The 21,412-nt window shown below is 43.8% G+C and overlaps 1 protein-coding gene across 6 annotated transcripts in view; it reads left to right on the top strand.

Annotated features, from left to right (window-relative positions):
* The first annotated feature begins 5,795 nt into the window (after positions 1-5,795).
* The window catches only part of PLEKHA6 (pleckstrin homology domain containing A6), a 255,653-nt gene continuing 240,036 nt past the window's right edge, over positions 5,796-21,412 (top strand). For 3 of the 6 annotated variants that reach the window (XM_077295058.1, XM_077295059.1, XM_077295056.1), the window contains exon 1: positions 5,825-6,031. The gene's annotated coding sequence lies outside the window, so the exon portion shown is untranslated. Of the gene's footprint in view, positions 6,032-21,412 lie in introns of all 6 variants that reach the window. The other 3 variants (XM_077295065.1, XM_077295062.1, XM_077295064.1) reach the window with 3 other exon arrangements.

Below are 21,412 nucleotides of genomic sequence, written 5' to 3'. Positions count from 1 at the left end.
ATCCGCAGGATAACAAACAAAGCCACCAGGGGGAGCCCAAAAACAAAACTCACACAATACCACGTGTGACCACAAGAGGGAGCCCGAAAACAGAGTTCACAACAGGCCAGTCCCTGCAACGATGGCGCGTCTGGGGCTGTGTCGGGTGGTGCAGCCTCATGCTGGGTCGGGTCGTCCCCACGCGGTGCTCCCGGCGTCGCCATCTTTGCTTCCTCTCCAGTGTCTTCTTCCCGCAGTCTCTTTCGTGGGCGGCCCCGTCTCCATGGTCTCCACCCTCCAAAGAGGATGAGAAGGCGGACCTCGGCTGCTGACGGACACGTCCTCAGGATGCAAAAATGTTTAGACTGGGCGGCCATTGTCTTTCGCGCTCTTCAGCTGGTCCACGCCTACTCCACGCCCCTCTTCTTCTCCTGCGCTCTCGTCAGCGCTGTAATGGCAGCGGTTTTTGGCGGCAAGTGGCAATGCACAGTCTTTGCAATAAGTCAGAGTCCAAGCACAATAAATCACAGTTCCAAGGCACACATGACCTGATTCTTCAGGCTTAAGTAGATCCTGTTCGTGACGCCAAGTTGGAGCGCCCCCACTGCCGCAGGGTCGGGGGGTACCCGGTACCGGGCCTCTCTGTCTCAGTTCTGGGGTTGTCACGGTGGCTAGACCCGGCCCATGACCCTGCTGAGGGGCGTCCAATGAAGGTGGAGAGTGTGATGAGGTTGTGGTGCGGTGCAGGTCGCAGTAAATAACGAGGACACCAGGTTGCAGTCTCTTTACCTCTTTACTGAAGGCTTCAGGATCCTCAGTCCAGAATACGGTTAACTGGGCTGCGTGAGTCCGGCCGGTCCGATGGCACCTCCAGAGTTCCCTTTGCAGGTGGAAATATGTGCCTACCTTCTAGTGCTTGTGTGTTGTGGTCCTCCCCTGCTGTGCTTACGGGATAGTCCCCACAACTGTTGTGTCTGTTTCTGAAGTTCCCTCACAACTCGATTTTGATGTTCTTCTTCGTCCCCCCAGATGATATGGCTAGGACGCACCCGTATGACGGGTAGGCTCGGAGCTCTTCCGGGACCCTAGTGTCGCCCCTCTCCAACTGTTGCCCCCTATGTCTTCTTAGGTGATTTGAGTGAGACAGCCCGCCTATAACTGATTGTCCTGCCGTAGGTTTGAAGTAAGGCCTGGAGCTCAATACTTCCTCGGCGTTTCCGGCCACCGGTTACGCGCCTCAGTAGGATGTTGCCTCATCTTACAGCACGACTCCTACTGGTGTTTCTCCTTGTTGTGTTGATCTCGTTTCTCGCTCAGCACAATAAACCTTGCTTCTTGTCCTTTCTTGGGGTACCGCCGCGATGAAGTGCAGGCGCGGTCCCGTAACGTTCTTTTCTGTTCGCTAGGCCTCTGTCAGGATCCCACCCCTGGCAGGGACCCCCCTGAATCTTCCCCTGCAACACCCTCTGCCACAGGATGTTGCCTGGTTCCAACCCAGTCAGCTTCTCTCTAACTTCCTATCTAACCCCCAGTTTTACCAGACAGTGAGGAGTGGCCTAATACATAGCACCCTTAGCTCCCCCTGGAGGCCAGACTGTGAAGTGTATTGGTGTCTGTGACACCTGGTCAGGTGAACTCTTTCAGTGCCATCAGACGTACCATAGTGCCCCTTAGCGGTGGAGCATCAGTACTGCAACGACCAGGACTCTGGGGCGCTGCACAGTCACCGGATCTCAACCCCATTGAGCTGTTGTGGGAGCAGCTTGACCATATGGTATGGAAAAAGTGCCCATCAAGCCAAACCAACTTGTGGGAGGGGCTTATGTAAGCATGGGGTGAAATTTCTCCAGATTACCTCAGAAAATTAACTGCTAGAATGCCAAAGTTCTGCAATTCTGTAATTGCTGCAAAGGGAGCATTCTTTGACGAAAGCAAAGTTTAAAGGAGAAAATTATTATTTTATTATTATTATTATACATTTTTATAGCGCCATTTATTCCATGGCGCTTTACATGTGAAAAGGGGCAAATATAGATAAAGACAATAAACATGAGCAAAAAAAGGCACTAACAGGTACAGAAGGAGGGAGGACCCTGCCCACGAGGGCTCACAGTCTGCAGGGGATGGGTGAGGATACACTAGGAGAGGGTAGAGCTGGTCGTGCGGTGGTTCAGTAGGTTGAGGATCACTGCATACTGTAGGCTTGTCGGAAGAGGTGAGTCTTCAGGTTCTTTTTGAAGGTTTATTTCAAATAAAAATCTTTTTTTTGAACCTTGTCAATGTCTGGACTAGATTTTCAATTCATTTGGCAACTTATTTGATTAATAAAAGTATGGGTTTTCATGGAAAACACAAAATTGTCTGGGTGACCCTAAACTTTTGAACAGTAGTGTATTTCGAAGAAATTTTACCACTAACATGAAGTACAAAATGTCATGAAAAAACAATCTCAGAATCAGTGGAATACGTTGAAGCATTCCAGAGCTATAACCTCATAAAGTGACTGTGGTCAGAATTGTAAAAATTGGCTTGGTCATTAAGTATCAAATTGGCTGTGTCACTAAGGGGTTAAGAGGGAAAATGTGGGCAGCATGTCCCTTACACACCTATGATGACCAGTTTTTTTTAACATGTTTTTATAGATAAATGCATGATATAAGTCCTCATGAACTCGAGCGTGGGAATTTTTCCCAGGCTCGAGTTCATATGAGGACATCCAGCAGAGGGCGCATCACTGCGACTCAAGGTAACTACAGATCACCCTGCTTTCCATTCAGTACCCAGGGTTTTACAGGCAGGAGCGAGTGCTTTAGCACAGCTCCTGGCTGTAAAATGATTTAACCCCTTCAGATGGATTTACATCGTGGGACATAACGACGGAAGGTATGGAATATTGTTGTTTGTTTTTGTAACTTTGTTTCAGGACGATGGTCTTCAGGTGGATTAAGAGTCTAATAAAATATTACAACAACATGTGTCTTTATTTCATTAAAATACTTTGTAATAATGTGTGTTTTATTAACCATTTCGTACTATTGGATTAATAATGGATAGGTGTCATAATTGACGCCTCTCCATTATTAATCTGGCTTAATGTCACCTTACAATAGCAAGGTGACATTAACCCTTCATTACCCCATATCCCACCGCTACACGGGAGTGGGAAGAGAGTGGCCAAGTGCCAGAATAGGCGCATCTTACAGATGTGCCTTTTCTGGGGTGGCTGGGGGCAGATGTTTGTAGCCAGGGGGGCAATAACCATGGACCCTCTCTAGGCTATTAATGTCTGCCCTCAGTCACTGGCTTTACCACTCTAGCGGAGAAAATTGCGCGGGAGCCCACGCCAATTTTTTCCGCGATTTAACCCTTTATTTTACAAGCAACAGCGCCCAAATTTTGCACATACACTCTACTAACATTAGTAGTGTGGAATATGTCATAAAAAAGGGATATGAGATGGTTTACTGTATGTAAACCATGTCTCATATCCTGTCGGGTTTGGGAAGGAGAAATGAAAAGCCGGCAATTGAATTACCGGCTTTTCTATAGAACACTGCTGCGTATTTCTTGCAAGTCACACTGCTGGTCCGTGTGTAATCCGTATTTTTCTCGCCGCCATAGACTTTCATTGGCGATTTTTTTGCGCAATACAGTGACAAACGCAGCATGCTGCGATTTTGTACGGCCGTAGAAGACCGTATAATACGGATCAGTAAAATACGGCTGATAGGAGCAGGGCCATAGAGAATCATTGGGCCGTGTGTAATGCGTATTTTACGGACGTATTTTCTGCGCTCATAAGTCCGTAAAACTCGCCAGTGTGACACCGGCCTAAAGTTAAGGCCATGTGCACACCTTCAGTATTTTTCGCGTTTTTTTCGCTATAAAGACGTGATAAAAACGCGAAAAAAACGCTTACATATGCCTCCCATTATTTTCAGTGTACTCCGTATTTCTTGTGCAAATGTTGCATTTTTTTCCGTGAAAAAATCGCATCACGGAAAAAAAAGCAACATGTTCATTAAATTTGCGGAATTGCGGGGATTCCGCACACCTAGGAATGCATTGATCTGCTTACTTTCCGCAAGTGGCTATGCCCACCATGCGGGAAGTAAGGAGATCATGTGCGGTTGGTACCCAGGGTGGAGGAGAGGAGACTCTCCTCCACGGACTGGGCACCATATAATTGGTAAAAAAAAGAATTAAAATAAAAAATAGTCATATACTCACCTTCGATGGCCCCCGGAGTCTTCCCGCCTCTCAGCGGTGCATGCTGCCGCTTCCGTTCCTATAGATGGTGTGTGTGAAGGACCTGCGATGACGTCGCGGTCACATGACCGCGATGACGTCGCGGTCACGTGACCGCGACGTCATCGAAGGTCCTGCACACACACACCATCTATAGGAACGGAAGCCGCTGAGGAGATCGGCTGCCTGCAGGCGAGTATAACCATTTTTTTATTTTTTTTATTATTTTTAAACATTCTATCTTTTACTATTGATGCTGCATAGGCTGCATCTATAGTAAACAGTTGGTCACACTTGTCAAACACTATGTTTGACAAGTGTGACCAACCTGTCAGTCAGTTTTCCAAGCGATGCTACAGATCGCTTGGAAAACTTTAGCATTCTGCAAGCTAATTACGATTGCAAAATGCTAAAAAAAACCACGAAAAAAACGGGGAAAAAACGCAAAAAAAAAAATGCGGATTTCTTGCAGAAAATTTCCGGTTTTCTTCGGGAAATTTCTGCAAGAAATCCTGACGTGTGCACATACCCTTAAGAACAAAAAACATTCCATTTCCGCCGTTACAATGGTATAAGTTGTGCGAAAACAATAGATGACCTAATACAGCTGAATACAAAGGTCTATGGCCTTGCTTTTTCCAGTTCTCAAATATCTCAAAATCTACCGAACCCTGATGCCATGCCTACTTGTCTTAGCATAACTTGGTATCAATGCCATCCAGGTCTCCAGAAAAGGTGGGTGAAATTTACTTAGGAAAAGCTGTAAAGAATGATTAGCAATGTGACAAAAACGACAAATCGATGACTTTTCTAATACATTTATGTCATGTAATGGGCAGGGTCTACCGTGACAGCTCAACTCAATGCCACTCAATACGTCCTAAGACAGAAGATATGATCGGCCTCACAGACCTGACTGTCAATGTGTCAGCTTATTTTATAAACAGGACACTATTGTGTAGTATTAAAATACCTGGCATGCTTCATGGATATAGGAATGTAAACACGCAGTCTGACATACAGGTGTCTGTATTTCACGCTCTGCCAGTCTTGCATATTTAGGATGGTTTATGGCTTCTCACTTCATCCCTGATATTTTTTTAACCATTGCTGTCTTCCTTATGGTGGATTGACTGTCAGCAGTCTTGTACTTTTCTTCCTTTTTCTACACGATGAGTGGAGGAAAATGAATGCAGATGTTTTTTCATTTACTGATACTAGAGGAATCTGTTCTCAGGGTGATGATGATGATGATGCATTCTCCAGATAATTCTGCAATGCACCAAGTAGACTTCAAATCCAGATACAGCGACATAAATATATGATGAAATCTTCCCTAATTCTTCGTTATCAACAGCATTAAAAATTATAGAACAGCAATGATTGGATTACAATTTATAATGTCAAGGCCTGATTGCACTCTCCTTATTCATTGTATAACCCTAGTAGTCAATATTTCTATTCTTTTTTAAATGTGTCCAGTTTTCATGTGTAATATGACAGGCAGGGGGTTAAATCTTCTCACTCTGCCTGACAGACTGGGGTCACGTGGAAGGATTTAAATCCCCAGGGATGCTGCGAGCATGCTCAGTGCGGACGCAGTATACAGCCAGCTCAATGTACCTCTGTATACAGCACCGACCTGCATGCAGAGGCGCTCACTGTACTGCTGGGCAGAAGGGAATGCAGCAGAACATAAGAAGGAGAGGATTCTAAATTTACAATTAATTTCTTTCTATGGAGATTAAGAATGGATCCCGTAGAGACGCACGGAGCCCATCAGGGCTACTTAGGAGGATGAACGGTAAGGGTGACATATTTTATGATGATAGTGTGCATAATATTGGGGTTTCAAATAGCGGAATATTTGTATGCGCCGACAGTGATTTGCAATAGTGAATCTTAATCTGGGTCACTGAGATTGCACCACCTGCTTTTATCTGCTCCGTATTGACATGCAGTGAATTAAGTCTCATTTCCCTGCTAAGCTCCCAATCCCCGCAGAGCAGCCGTTATTACGTCCAGTGCATATCTCAGAGCATGTTATCTGCTTGGCTTGGGTCCCTGCATCCTTTCTCTCCCCTTCCTCCCTGCCCCATGCTCTCACCCTGGTCACATTCTCCATCATCACTCATCCCCCACCCCTCTGGGCCAATCCTTCCCACATCCTCTCTCCCTCTCCCAATGGTTTCAGCAGGTACTTACATTACAATGTATTTTCTTAGATTTAGCTGAGTAATTGATTGTGAAACACCTTTGGGTGCTGCTTACAAATCTATATATAGCATTCATTTCCATAGATGAACACTCACATGGTGTGCGGTGCGCAGGGTTCAGCTTCGTGCTAAATCCAGTCGGGATAATTACAATGCACAGGGCTGGCTTGTAATCTAGCAGCAATGACTCCGTTACTGTGTGCAATGATTTTTTATTATCGCCTATTACTATAACAATGGAGAGTAGGCCGTTGGGTTCTCCAAACAGTAAGTGTAGCAATGCTGGAGGGCTACACATCCGACCAAATTGGATTGGATTTATTTTACCAATACGCTTATTATTACTAATTTTATCTACGACGTTGCACTCAGTGAAAGAGAGAATTGGAAAAAAAAAATCTACCCCTTTTAGATAGTGAGTATTAGATCACACAGTGTTGGATCATGAAGACACGTACCCATAGCAAGACTAACACCATAGGCCTCTCCTCCAGTCTGCATCCATTCATGTGAATAATTCATGACATTTACATCTTGTGCCATCAAACCTTATGAATGAGCCTTGGAAGTTAAAAGGGACTAATCAACAGTATATTACATAAACTAAAGTATATAGCCTACATCAGCACACACAATTCCTGCACTAGGGAACGAATGATTCCTGCCTCTTCTGTATAGCTTCTTCTTTTTTTTTAACTCATAGGAGTCTGTGCACATCTTGTAATTCATTTTTGAGATTACAAAACAACACTTGGGTCTCGTATATTGGTGACCAGGTCACTTCTCCAATTTCTGTAAATTGAACATGATCCCTAGAATATGACTGGTTGGTATCGATTTTGCATTGGTAGTAGACCTATAGAGCCTTCTGCCATTATATACCCAAATCTGGTATACTTATATTAAATACCACCAGTACAGCACACCACTATTTTTCCACATAGACCATTTGTTGTAGATTTGTGATATATTTTTCTCCAAAATGATCTGCTTCCTCTAAACCTGTCAATGCCTATACAATGGGAGCCTGGATGTGGTTGCCCAATCTGGTGTCTCAGAGCTGCAGTCTGGTCCCTCAGTCTCCTTCTTAGTCTATATGTCATCCAGAGCCCACATTGTCCACAAATCACTTAGTCCACCCATACTAAAGAATGCATGGAATTGCATGGTGACGTTTTGTGTTGCTTTTTTTTTTTTTAAGGGCAAGGACTTAATGTTTCTTAATGTTTTATTATATATGAGAAGAAATCACTAGAGCTCAAAGCTTGGAACAAAAGCGTTTTCTGGAATAAATGCATTAGAGCACAGTGCAGCCCACCAATCTCCCACCTCTTATGAATCCTACGCTGTCATAATAAGAGCTAATTCAAGCTAAATATTGCATTTAGCTTACCACATAGCCGAGAAGCAGCATCATTTTCCTCTTTGGATAGATATGTGTGAATCTAGGAAGTCAATATTCAGCCATTAGACAGATCGCATCTGGTTTCATTGAGGCCTATTAGTGTAGATGGAAGGTGACTATACACTAGAGACCATAGAAGTCATTACTGTATTGTTGGTCCATGACATTTTGGAGTCACAATATGCTACGAGAATTCAAGTAATATCACAGTTTAATTGTCATTGATAACAACAAGTTTCTATTAAAGACATGCAATAAAATAGCAATTCAATTATCTGGCCAAATAAATGCTGCCAGTCCATCATGCATAGGTAGGTAATACTTTTATAGATATACAGGTCCTTCTCAAAAAATTAGCATATAGTGTTAAATTTCATTATTTACCATAATGTAATGAATACAATTAAACTTTCATATATTATAGATTCATTATCCACCAACTGAAATTTGTCAGGTCTTTTATTGTTTTAATACTGATGATTTTGGCATACAACTCCTGATAACCCAAAAAACCTGTCTCAATAAATTAGCATATTTCACCCGTCCAATCAAATAAAAGTGTTTTTTAATAACAAACAAAAAAAACATGAAATAATAATGTTCAGTTATGCACTCAATACTTGGTCGGGAATCCTTTGGCAGAAATGACTGCTTCAATGCGGCGTGGCATGGAGGCAATCAGCCTGTGACACTGCTGAGATGTTATGGAGGCCCAGGATGCTTCAATAGCGGCCTTAAGCTCATCCAGAGTGTTGGGTCTTGCGTCTCTCAACTTTCTCTTCACAATATCCCACAGATTCTCTATGGGGTTCAGGTCAGGAGAGTTGGCAGGCCAATTGAGCACAGTAATACCATGGTCAGTAAACCATTTACCAGTGGTTTTGGCACTGTGAGCAGGTGCCAGGTCATGCTGAAAAATGAAATCTTCATCTCCATAAAGCATTTCAGCCGATGGAAGCATGAAGTGCTCCAAAATCTCCTGATAGCTAGCTGCATTGACCCTGCCCTTGATGAAACACAGTGGACCAACACCAGCAGCTGACATGGCACCCCACACCATCACTGACTGTGGGTACTTGACACTGGACTTCAGGCATTTTGGCATTTCCTTCTCCCCAGTCTTCCTCCAGACTCTGGCACCTTGATTTCCGAATGACATGCAAAATTTGCTTTCATCAGAAAAGAGTACTTGGGACCACTTAGCAACAGTCCAGTGCTGCTTCTCTGTAGCCCAGGTCAGGCGCTTCTGCCGCTGTTTATGGTTCAAAAGTGGCTTTACCTGGGGAATGCGGCACCTGTAGCCCATTTCCTGCACACGCCTGTGCACGGTGGCTCTGGATGTTTCCACACCAGACTCAGTCCACTGCTTCCTCAGGTTCCCCAAGGTCTGGAATCGGTCCTTCTCCACAATCTTCCTCAGGGTCCGGTCACCTCTTCTCGTTGTACAGCGTTTTCTGCCACATTGTTTCCTTCCAACAGACTTACCATTGAGGTGCCTTGATACAGCACTCTGGGAACAGCCTATTTGTTGAGAAATTTCTTTCTGGGTCTTACCCTCTTGCTTGAGGGTGTCAATGATGGCCTTCTTGACATCTGTCAGGTCGCTAGTCTTACCCATGATGGGGGTTTTGAGTAATGAACCAGGCAGGGAGTTTTTAAAAGCCTCAGGTATCTTTTGCATGTGTTTAGAGTTAATTAGTTGATTCAGAAGATTAGGGTAATAGGTCGTTTAGAGAACCTTTTCTTGATATGCTAATTTATTGAGACAGGTTTTTGGGGTTTTCAGGAGTTGTATGCCAAAATCATCAGTATTAAAACAATAAAAGACCTGACAAATTTCAGTTGGTGGATAATGAATCTATAATATATGAAAGTTTAATTGTAATCATTACATTATGGTAAATAATGAAATTTAACACTATATGCTAATTTTTTGAGAAGGACCTGTACTAGCTGAAGAGCCCGGCGTTGCCTGGGCATAGCAAATATCTGTGGTTAGTTATAGCACCTCACTTCTCTTATTTTCCCATCACGCCTCTCATTTTCCCCCTCATATCTTTCATTTTCCCCCTCACATCTCTCATTTTCTCCCTCACACCTCTAATTTTCCCCTTCACGCCTCTTATTTTCCCCCTCACTCCTCTCATTCCCCCCTAACACTTGTCATTTCGACCTCACATGTCATTTTCTGATTACTCCACTATTTTCCCTCACTCCTCTCATTTTGCACTCACACCTTTTCATTTTCACCTCACACCTTTCATTTTCCCCTCAGTATATACATGTTTGTCATCTCCCTTATATATAGTATACACCTGTATGTCATCTCGTGTATATAGTATATACCTGTATGTCATCTCTCCTGTAAATAGTACATACCTGCTGTATGTCATCTCCTCCTGTATATATTATATACCTGTATGTCATCGCTCGGGTGAGTGATCCCTTATGGTCTCTTTGCCTCCAAAAAAATGGAGTAAAAAGAGATTAGAAAGTCAAATGCACCCTAAAATAGTAATGATACAAACTGCAGCTCGTACCACAAAAAACAAGCCCTGATGCAACTTTATTGACCGATAAATAATAAAATTCTAGCTCTTATAAGCTGGAGAGGAGCCCACTAGGACTTTGCCACAATATCTAAACCTGGGCCAATTCTAGGTTTATGTGGCCCTTGGGTGACAGCCTTTTGACCCATTCAGGAAAGGGAAAGTTGTTGCAGTTTATTATTCACTATACTGTAGGGATATTTCTATATACTTCTGTGTTTATTTATATTGGTTTTCATAGGTTTATGGCTTTATTTTAGTCACAAAATAGATGTTGTCTTGTGGTCTGGTTTAACAAATCTTCATCAGTGCAAGTTGGAACTGATATGCTTAAGATGCAGCTTTTTCTTAGGAGCTCATCACCTTTACGTCCCTGAGGACCTGTAAGCCGGTAATGAAGTAGTCGCATCCACTTCCTACCTGTGCCAAATGTAGGTTCCTATTACTCACTGGTGGGAATACAGCCAAGTGTTTGCTACCATTTACAGTATTCTGCGGCTACGTTTCTAGTTGATTCAATAGCAGGCCAATTTTATTAAATCAACGTTTCCCTGCGTTTTAATCCATAGCGGTATGACTAATGTCTCAGACGCACGTTGTGTTCGCTCTTAATTGTAAAAATGACATTTATTGAGATATAGACTGAGACTGAATTATTAAAAAAAATCTAATGTTTTGATGATGTTCCGAAATCTAATTCTGGGAAGTTTTATAATACAAGTCTATTGCTAATATATGAGATTTAATACTTGGTATCGGTATTTCCATATTTCAAGCTGCGCTTTCATTACAGGTTATGTATTCTGCATAGTTCATTTATAATTCATGTGGTTGTTTAAATGATTGTATATGAATCATTAAGACGTGTAAATGCTATGGTAGACGTGAGAGCACGCTGGCGTGTAGTCTGGGTCCAGCAATGATGAGGCCGCGCTATGGCCCGGTGCCTTCGCCTACTTGGCCTGCAGCACAATTACATTTTTGCCCAGTGAAATCAGCATGGTGCCAGGGCTTTCTTCCGGGCACAGGGAGGTGGCTGACAGGAGCACTTTGTGACCTGATAGGTGTCATGGCAACAGTCTAACGATTATGATTCCCGTCTGTGCTAAATGATAAGACATTATAAAAGACAAGGAGAGCAGAAGAGGGAGGGACGGGGAAAGAGAAGGAAGGGAGGGAAGGAAGCTTCGGAGTGTAGTTTCACTGCAGCCAGTAACCCTTCCTTTCCATTTCTGAAAACCCAGCGATCCCAGTACTAGCAGCATTTCATATTGTTTTGTATACCTGTCACTTAAATGGTTAATCCTGACAATAAAAAGGGATCTGCACTGTGAGTGGTACAGAAAGCCCCTGCATAGTGACAATTGTGTGTTTTAATATCGGTTCTTCCATCTCAGCACCGTTGTAGCTCGTGATGTCACGGCATATTCTTCTAGGATTGGATCGCCTTGTCACTGTTGCTAATGTAAATTCCATGGGTTTCACCTTCCCGCAGTCCAAAGGGCGGTTACTTCTGTCTCATATGTTTCCATGGCAACTGTGGAATCCACCGGTGACCATGATGGAGTAAGTGAGGAGTGTATTAGGAAGCAAAAAAAGAGAGAAGGGTCAAGAATCGGGCAGTATTCACTTTATGTATATGCTGAATTTATTCAAAAACCTTTATGCAATTTGCTTATGTGTTCATGGATGCTATGAACAATACTTTGTTACTGTGGGTGAAAATTTCAGAATTTGGGTACAAGAAATTTTCTCTGATTTTGCATTGATTTTAGGTGATTAGGTGATACTAGATTTAATTATTTTCTTTAGATTTTTGCAGTATATTTGGAAAGAGGGTAAACCTATACAAGTAGGGTTTGTATATTGGAAAGAGGGTAAATGTTATGTGCAATATTACGTAGTAAGTGCCTATTAGCCATTACTTACTCATCGCTGGGGGTCAGACAGCAGGGGCTCCCGGCAGTACTGAGAACAAGGCTATGGATCCCGGTAGCAAGGCTCTGGAGAGCTCTGTCTTCAATGGCGTAGAGATGCGCATGCTTGAGCTCCACTCAACTTATATTTTAGAATTTAGATACATGTCTTACTTTGTAATAGTTGTAGCTTGGGCCTATGTTAACCAAGGACATTATGTTTTTCATTGTAGTACTAAGTGCTCCTTAAGATTCTAAATTGAAAAGTAGATATGAATTGTTGCCATACAGCTTGTAATGGTGCATTTGTCTCACAATCTTTGTTCCGGAGCCCACAGCTCCACTGCCTACCTGCTACTGCTTGTCTGGGTTCGGTGCGCTCCTGAAGATTAACTGTTAGGGTCGGCCGCATAGTTGTACTGCTGGCCTGAACTGTGCAATAGCCAATGCTGCAAGCAAAGACAGCCTTGCCTCTGCGGCATCGGAGGAGGGTTGGGCCAACCTAGGAGCAGCGTTTTCAAGTACTATAAAAAAAAGAGTATGCCTAAGAAAATGGCCACCTGTGATAGACTGCAGATGTGGTTGGTAACCTAGACAACACCAGAGAATGAGAAATCCCTCTATTCTTGAGAATGAACAGGACTTTTAGTTAAACCAACACCCCAGTAATTTTTTTTAATTTTTTTTTTTTTTTTTTACCTTTGAAGTAATGCCACTATTCTAAGTCCCCTGCACCTAGTATCATAATTACCAGCCGCCATCTTCTTCTTTTATCAGTGCTACTCTGATCAGTCTTCTGCAGGATATGGCCAGTCTAATTGCTGCAGTCACACCTCAGTGTAAGTCTATGACAGCCAGAACGAGGCTCATAGACTTACATTAAGAGATTGCGACCATTCCTAATGACTTCCGGTCAGTCAAAAGTTGCGTTCACAAGATACCGGCGCTGAAGATGGTGGTTGATAAGCACATTAGTAGGGTCATGGACTTTATGTTAGTGGCATGACTCCAGCGCCGAAATAAAAAAAAGCCTGGACTGGTTCTTTAAAGGTTAATTGAAAAGTTCTTTGTCTTAACAAGGATATTGCAATTTTACCCATTCAATAACCCTTTAAATAGTAATCTGACACAATGCTTTCATAAGAGTAGCAAAAAAATTTCTACTGTGATGAGAAAATAGTGTCAGAAACAATGTGCCAATCAGCTATCCTGAATTAGAGGTTACAATGGTATTACAAGGATGCCACTATTAAAAGTAGTACTTTACAACCTTAATGAGTGCTGATAAAGGGTATTGAGTCCTGGACAAAAAATATCATTCAGCGGGTTAAATAAGTATTGAACATATAACCAATTTTCTAAGTAAATATATTACTAAAGGTATTCTTGACATGAAATTCTCACCGGATGTCAATAACAACCCATCCAATCCACACAGGCAAAGAAATCAAACTATAGATGTCCATAAAAAAGTTACATGTAATAACAAGAAGTGCCGTATGCTGAAAAACAGCCCCACATCATGATGTTCCCACCTCCAAACTTTACTTTTGGTATGGTGTTTTGGGGGTGCTATGCAGTGCCTTTTGGCCTCCAAACATGGTATGCATTATGGCAGCCAAATAATTCAATTGTAGTCTCATCTGACCAGACTATATTCTCCGAGCATTTCACAGGCTTGTTTAAATGTTGCTTGCTTCCTTTGTTTTCAGCAATGGAGTGTTTTGTGGTAAGCATGCATGCCATCGGTAATCATAAAGGTGGGTCCTTGGCTCTTGGACAATTCTTCTGATAATTAATTTCACTCCTCTGTCTGAAATATTGCGGGGAGCACCTGATCATAGCCAGTTTATGGTGAAATTATGTTTTTTCCACTTTTGGAATATGGCCCCAACAGTATTTATTACAGTAGAATCTTCAGTATTTTAGAAATTCTCCTGTAACCAACGCCAACAGTATGTTTTGCAACAATAAGGTTGCAAAGATCTTGAAAAAACTCACTGGATTTACCCCTCATGAGATGTTTGTTCTGTGGCATGTTGGTATTGGGACACCTTTTAATTGGCCATCAGTTGAACCAGTTAATATTAGCATTTTTCACTTAGTGACAGGATGGCTTTCTAACTTCTGACAGATTTCAGCTGTTGTCATGACTTTCCATGTCTTTTTGTACCTCTTTTTCTTGATATGTTCAATACTTTTTCACTGTGTCATTTCTCATTATTACACATAACTTAGTTTATGGACATCTATGGTTTGATTTATTTACCTGTGTGGACTGGATTGGTTGTTACCAACATGTGTTGAGAATTTCATATCAATAGCAGCTTTAGAAGTATATTTACTTAGAAAATTGGTGACATGGTCAATACTTATTTCACCCGTTGTATATATCGCGACAAAGTCACTGGTAAAGTACTAGATGGGAGATATGTATCACTGAGTTTGTTAGCTTCAGTCATATGAACCTAGGGAAATTGCTCCAGCACACTAAGTGCTGAGAGGGGTTAATCTGCCATTTTAAGGGCTAGGTTTTTAAGTGAACAGCTAAAGAGCAGGTGGGAGGCTGTTCAGCATATCTTCTCCCCAGGGTTAGGTTTAGAAGGTAAATAGTCAGCCTTCTAAGTCATTTGGATTGCAATAAACTATCCAGACATTAAATAGAAACGATTCCTGTGTCTACCTCTTTGGGAAGCCGAGTGAGTTGATCTACCACAGTAAATATAGTACACATAATGTCATATGCATATACACTACTTACATTTGGTTGGATTAACTGATTTAATCAACCCAAGTATATTGATGATATAATGGAATAAATAGAATAATTGTATACATTCTCAATATACTTGGGTTGATTAAATGAATTATAGGCCAAGGGTTCTGCGGTGACAATGGTTCACATTAGTGCCATGGTCGGCCCAGGTGTTAATTATAATATAAATATGTACCAATGGTATATTATTCTATTTCTCCATGGGGCTGTTCACATGTCCTAGTATTTTTGCAAACCAAGTGATCCACACCAAAACATGAAACATGTCCAGTTTTGATCTGAGTCACAGATCAAACTTGCTAATACAAGTCTTTCGGTCTGTGAACAAACCGATCAGCATTCTGAAAGCCATATAACATTGTAATAGATAGAAGGAAAAGCTTTGTAAGTTATTTATTTCTCATAGTTTTAAATCACTGATGAAAAACTGATGTTAAAGGGGTGGTACGAAACTAAAATTTATTTTAATCCTTAATCTCTATCTATTTAATATAATATCTCATCTCTTTTCTAATATGCTTTCATTAAAAAGTCCCTAAAGTTTTCTCACTAGTCTAACTACTATTTTTCACACTATCTAGGAAAAATGCTTGGATACTCAAAGGAGTCGTCACCCTGAAATGAAGCATCATCAGTGATGTCCTTTTCAGTGGCTGGACTCGTCCCTGCTCTACTAAGTGTGCGCCGAATGCTTAGTAGGATCTTGTCACTGTGCACTATTCTTCTTAGCGCACAGTGACAATTCACACACTCACCAGCTCTGATGAAAAATGATGATACAGCAAGAGAGTGCACTGTCAGTGCACATTGGAAGGAGATAACCTGGTGAGAAAAGACCAGCCACACCCCTGCATGTGATGTCACTTCTGGGTGCAGGGGTGGTCTCTCCTCACTTCTTCTCTTCTTACAATACGCACTTACCATGCGCTCTCTTGCTGGCTCATCAGTTCTTAACAGAGGCGGCAAGGGAGCTTATTGTCACTGTGTACTGAGAAAAATAGTGCGCAGTGATAAGATCCTAATGAGCATCCATTGGAATTGACAACCTGTGCCCCCTGATGACAACTCGTTTGAGTATCCCAGCATGCAATGGGATTCTCAAAGTGTCATGACTCTGTTGTCAGGTGTCCCGGGACCAGGGGCTTCTTCCCTGTCCCTAATACTAGGGGTGACCTAGCTTGCCATGTTCCCCAGATTACTTTTGATGGTGAAGATGCCGGAGCCACATACCTAGCCTTAGCTCTTGAATCCACCCTCAGTCTGTACCTTTCCCCCACCCAGGGAAGAGTGGGATAGTAGTGTACCGTAATACACCAACCAGACTAACAAGGTAATACGAACAGGGGTAACGAAAAATACCAAACATACAAATATACACACATTTATAACAGAGGGATGCATCGGGGAGTGGAGAATGGGGTTAAACCACAGTAGGAGAAGAAAGGAAATTTTCACACACTGAAAACCTAGCAACAGTCACTGATAAATCCACCAATCACCTACTGTAATAATCACCAACAACAACCATCGATCCATGCAGCATAAACTAGCTCTGACAATGAGTATGTCACAATTCATTTTTGGATTCGTAACAGCTCTGGCTCTGCTTGAATTTAAACTTTGTTTTTTGCTATTGTGCCAGCAAGCGTTAATGTCAGTTTTCTTGCTGGAAGCTGCTTTGTTGCTGATGTGGGTGGTGACCACTCCCACCACCTTTTAAATAGTCACATGACGCATCAACTGACTGTTGGTAATAGAGTTTGTCTTTCAAGACCAGACTAGGAGTTTGGAGCTCTCTGTTGCCAGCACTGTGGAGTTTGGTTTCCTGATTCTATATCCTCTGTTGTGTGGAGCTTGGCAGCAGAGATCGGAGCTAAGTTTCATTTTCTCTTTCATTGTCTGTCTCATGATTGTTACTACCCCCTGTGCTGATACCATCTGCAGTAGTGACGCTAGCATCCTTGCCAGCTAGTGCACTAGCCAGGGTATTGTAAGGTGACAACTAAGGACTAGGCACGTGATGGCGATGGGGGAAGGACCCACATAGGGCATTAGGGGAGCTTAGAGGTAGGCAAAGGTTGTGGTTAGGAGGTGCCCCATACCTCGCTCCTTACTGTTAGGGCCTTACTCTTCCTTCTTCCACCCTGTTGTGTGTGTGCTGGACCTACCCTTGTCGGTCATGACAGAGTGCTAGTGTCACGGGGAGACTAGGTGAGCGAGAGCTAATAACCCGGGCCCCTGCAATTTCCCTCAGACTAGGGAAATCCTGACTGACCCTCTACCTGGAGTTTACACTGATGGTGTGCATGTCCAGGCCTCGAACCTCACCCTGCCTCCTGTTTCAACCCTAAGCTGAAAACCTCCGCCCTCCACCCAGTGAATGCAATACACCAATACCCACAGTTAGCACAGACAAGGATAACGGAAAATATACACCATGCCGCAGTCACTCAGGAATACACTATAAATGTGCAGGGCAAAATAAATACAAATATAGGAAGGAGTAAATAAGACAAAGGAAAATACACCACCAGCAACGAATCTCCAGCACCAGCTCTCCACTCCAGACTGAGATAACAACGCACAAGACAGAAGCTATAAATCGGCGACGCCCAATGATCAGGAGAACTATTTAAAGGCAATGGGCATGGCCCAGCCTTCAATCCGAGGATCAGGAAAATTAACACCGGAACAGCTAGACAAAATCTAGCCGACGCCAATGAGCAAATAGTGGTCAACAGCGGAACTACCGCTGTCTGTCGGACGACCTGGTCAGAACAGCGTCCGACATGACAGTACCCCGCCTTCTACGAGGGACCCCAGGGCCCTCACGGCTTATAGGACCCGGCTTGTCCGAATGGTGACGATGAAAAAACCTGACCAGCCGATCCGCATGAATGTCCGAGGCTGGTACCCAGGACCTCTCCTCAGGCCCATAACCACGCCAGTGTACCAAGTACTGTAAAGTGCGGTGCACTACACGAGAGTCAACTACCTTGGAGACTTCAAATTCCAGGTTACCATCCACCAAGACTGGAGGTGGCATAGGCGCCGCATCCACAGAACCCACCACCTTCTTCAGAAGAGACCTGTGGAACACGTTGTGTATCTTATACACCGTAGGGAGCTCCAGTCGGTACGCTACTGGGTTAATGACGGCGGTGACCCTAAATGGACCAATAAACCGTGGACCCAATTTAAGGGATGGTATTTTGAGTCTTATGTTTTTTGTGGATAACCACACCCAGTCATCCACACTCAGGTCCGGACCTGGCACATGCCTACTGTCAGCCACACATTTGTACCTAGCACCCACACTCAACAGGCGTTGTTTAACTCTCCTCCAGACTGACGACAATTGTGCTCCTAACTGGTCCTCCTCCGGAATGCCGGAAGAGCCCCTCTGACTCAAAGTACAAAATTGAGGATGTAGCCCGTAAACACAAAAAAACGGAGACTCCCCAGATGACTCCTGGCGGTGATTATTGATGGCAAACTCAGCCAAAGGAAGAAAGGTAGACCACTCCTCCTGGTTATCAGAGACAAAGCAGCATAGGTACTGTTCCAAATTTTGGTTCATACGCTCAGTCTGACCATTTGACTGAGGATGAAACGCCGAAGAATGGGACTCTTGATCCCCAGCCGTGAGCAAAATGCTTTCCAAAATTTTGCCACAAACTGAGACCCCCTATCAGACACGATGTCAGACGGAACCCCATGAAGTCTGACCACCTCCTGCACAAATACCTGAGCCAGAGTCTTAGCGTTAGGCAACGAAGGCAAAGACACAAAGTGCGACATTTTTGAAAACCGATCAACAATCACCAAGATGACCGTGTTCCCAGCTGATGAGGGCAAATCAGTGATGAAATCCATGGAGATTTCCGTCCATGGCTTACTAGGTACCTCAAGAGGAAGTAGTGTGCCAACAGGACGGGAGCGGGGCGTCTTAGCCCTAGCGCACGTGGTACAAGCTGACACGTATGGACCACGTCCTGTCGGATCTTGGGCCACCAAAACCGACGTGACACCAACTCCAAGGTACCTCTAACCCCTGGGTGGCCAGCCAGGACAGCATCATGATGCTCCGCCAAAACCTTTAAGCGGAGATGAAGCGGTACAAAAGATTTGTTGATGGGAAGCTCAGATGGTACCTCCTCCTGAGCCTCGGCAATCTCAGTCTCAACCTCGGTAGTGAGAGCCGAAACCACAACACCCTTTTGGAGGATGGGTACTGGATCCTCCCGAGGTTCTCCCCCCGGAAAACACCTGGACAGAGCATCCGCCTTAGTGTTTTTAGACCCCGGTCTGTACGTGACAACAAAATTGAACCGCGTGAAAAACAATGCCCAGCGAGCCTGCCTGGGGGACAGACGCTTGGCTGACTCCAAATACAGCAGATTCTTATGATCGGTAATAACCGTAACCTGATGTACCGACCCCTCCAAGAAGTGTCGCCATTCCTCAAAGGCCAACTTAATAGCCAACAACTCCCTGTTGCCGATATCGTAGTTACGTTCGGACGACAGTTTCTTGGAGAAATAGGTGCACGGACGCAAACCACTCAAAGATGAGCCTTGAGATAGTACCACCCCCACACCAACCTCAGACGCATCGACTTCCACAACAAAGGGTTTTGATACGTCTGGCTGCACAAGAATGGGGGCTGAAACAAAACTGTTCTTAAGAAACTCAAATGCGCGCACAGCAGCCTCAGGCCAAACGGAGAAATTGGTACCCTTTTTAGTCATGTCAGTTAGCGGTTTAGCAATGATGGAAAAATCCTTGATAAATTTCCTATAGTAGTTAGAAAACCCAAGGAACCGCTGAAGTGCTTTCAGGTTATCAGGACGTTCCCAATGCAGCACCGCTTGCACCTTAGCGGCGTCCATTTTAAAACCAGAAGCAGACACAATATAACCCAAAAACGGCAATTCTAGAACAAAAAATACACATTTCTCAAGTTTAGCATACAGCTTATTCTCTCTGAGAAGCTGTAACACCTGCCTGACATGATCTAAATGAGCATCACGGTCGCAAGAATATATGAGAATGTCATCTAGGTACACGATAACGAATTTCCCAAAAACATGCGAGAACACATCATTGATGAAATGTTGGAACACTGCAGGTGCGTTAGTCAACCCAAATGGCATCACCAAATTTTCAAAATGATCCTCAGGGGTATTAAAAGCCGTCTTCCACTCATCACCATGACGGACTCTTATGAGGTTGTACGCCCCCCTGAGGTCAAGCTTGGTAAACCACTTAGCACCTGCCACCTGGTTGAACAAATCTGGTATTAGTGGCATAGGGTATGGATCACGAACCGTAATCTGGTTCAACTCCCTGAAATCCAAACACGGGCGTAATCCGCCATCTTTCTTCTTCACGAAGAAGAACCCTGCTGCCACCGGCGAGGATGACGGCCTGATGTGCCCTTTGCTCAAGCTTTCAGCAATATAATCTTTTAACGCTTGTCTCTCCGGACCGGAGATGTTAAACATCCTTGCTTTAGGCAATTTGGCCCTGGTTTAAACCTGAAAGAACAGTCATAGGGACGATGTAGCGGCAACTCTGAACAACCCTTCTCAGAGAACACATCCACAAAATCCAGAAGTGACTCCGGAACGCTTGAAGTCACCGCAGCCACACATGTGGCCAGGCAATTCTCCTGGCAGAACTCGCTCCACTGAATTATGTCCTGAGTTTTCCAGTCAATTACCGGGTTGTGCATAGACAACCAAGGAAAGCCCAAAACCACCTGAGCAGGAAGATTCCTGAGCACCTTACATGTAACCCGCTCGGAATGTAGAACCCCAATGTGGAGTTTCACCTCAGCCACAAATTCAGTAATCTCCCCCTGAGAGAGAGGAGCTGCATTGATGGTGACCACGCGGATAGGATGAGGCAGTTTTTCAATCCTAAAACCTGCTGTGCGCGCAAACTCCTCATTAATGAGATTTGTGGCTGAACCACTATCCACAAAAACAGTAATTGGCAGCTCACTGCCAGCGATAAAAACCTTAGCAGGGAGCATGCATTGAGAAACCACCACAGAGGATATACATAAGCTCAGATTGGTCTCCTCCACACCCTCTGAGCTTAGAAGTTTTCCGCCGTTGCGTTTTTCTTAGTCAGCAGAGGACAGATGTTAATAAAATGACCAATTTTACCACAGTAAAAACAGGCTTCCTGAGCTCAGGGGCTCGACGCTTTACATGTGACACCCCTGCGATTTGCATAGGCTCCGTGGGCTCACCTGCAGCAACCTCACGTGAACCTAAACCTTCTCCCATAGGCTGTGTCTCATGCTCCCCCTG

The sequence above is a fragment of the Ranitomeya variabilis genome, chromosome 3, assembly GCF_051348905.1.
Source record: "Ranitomeya variabilis isolate aRanVar5 chromosome 3, aRanVar5.hap1, whole genome shotgun sequence".
NCBI lineage: Eukaryota > Metazoa > Chordata > Amphibia > Anura > Dendrobatidae > Ranitomeya > Ranitomeya variabilis.
The sequence above is the reverse complement of the archived record's forward strand: the minus strand, read 5'-3'. Positions and strand labels throughout refer to the sequence as shown.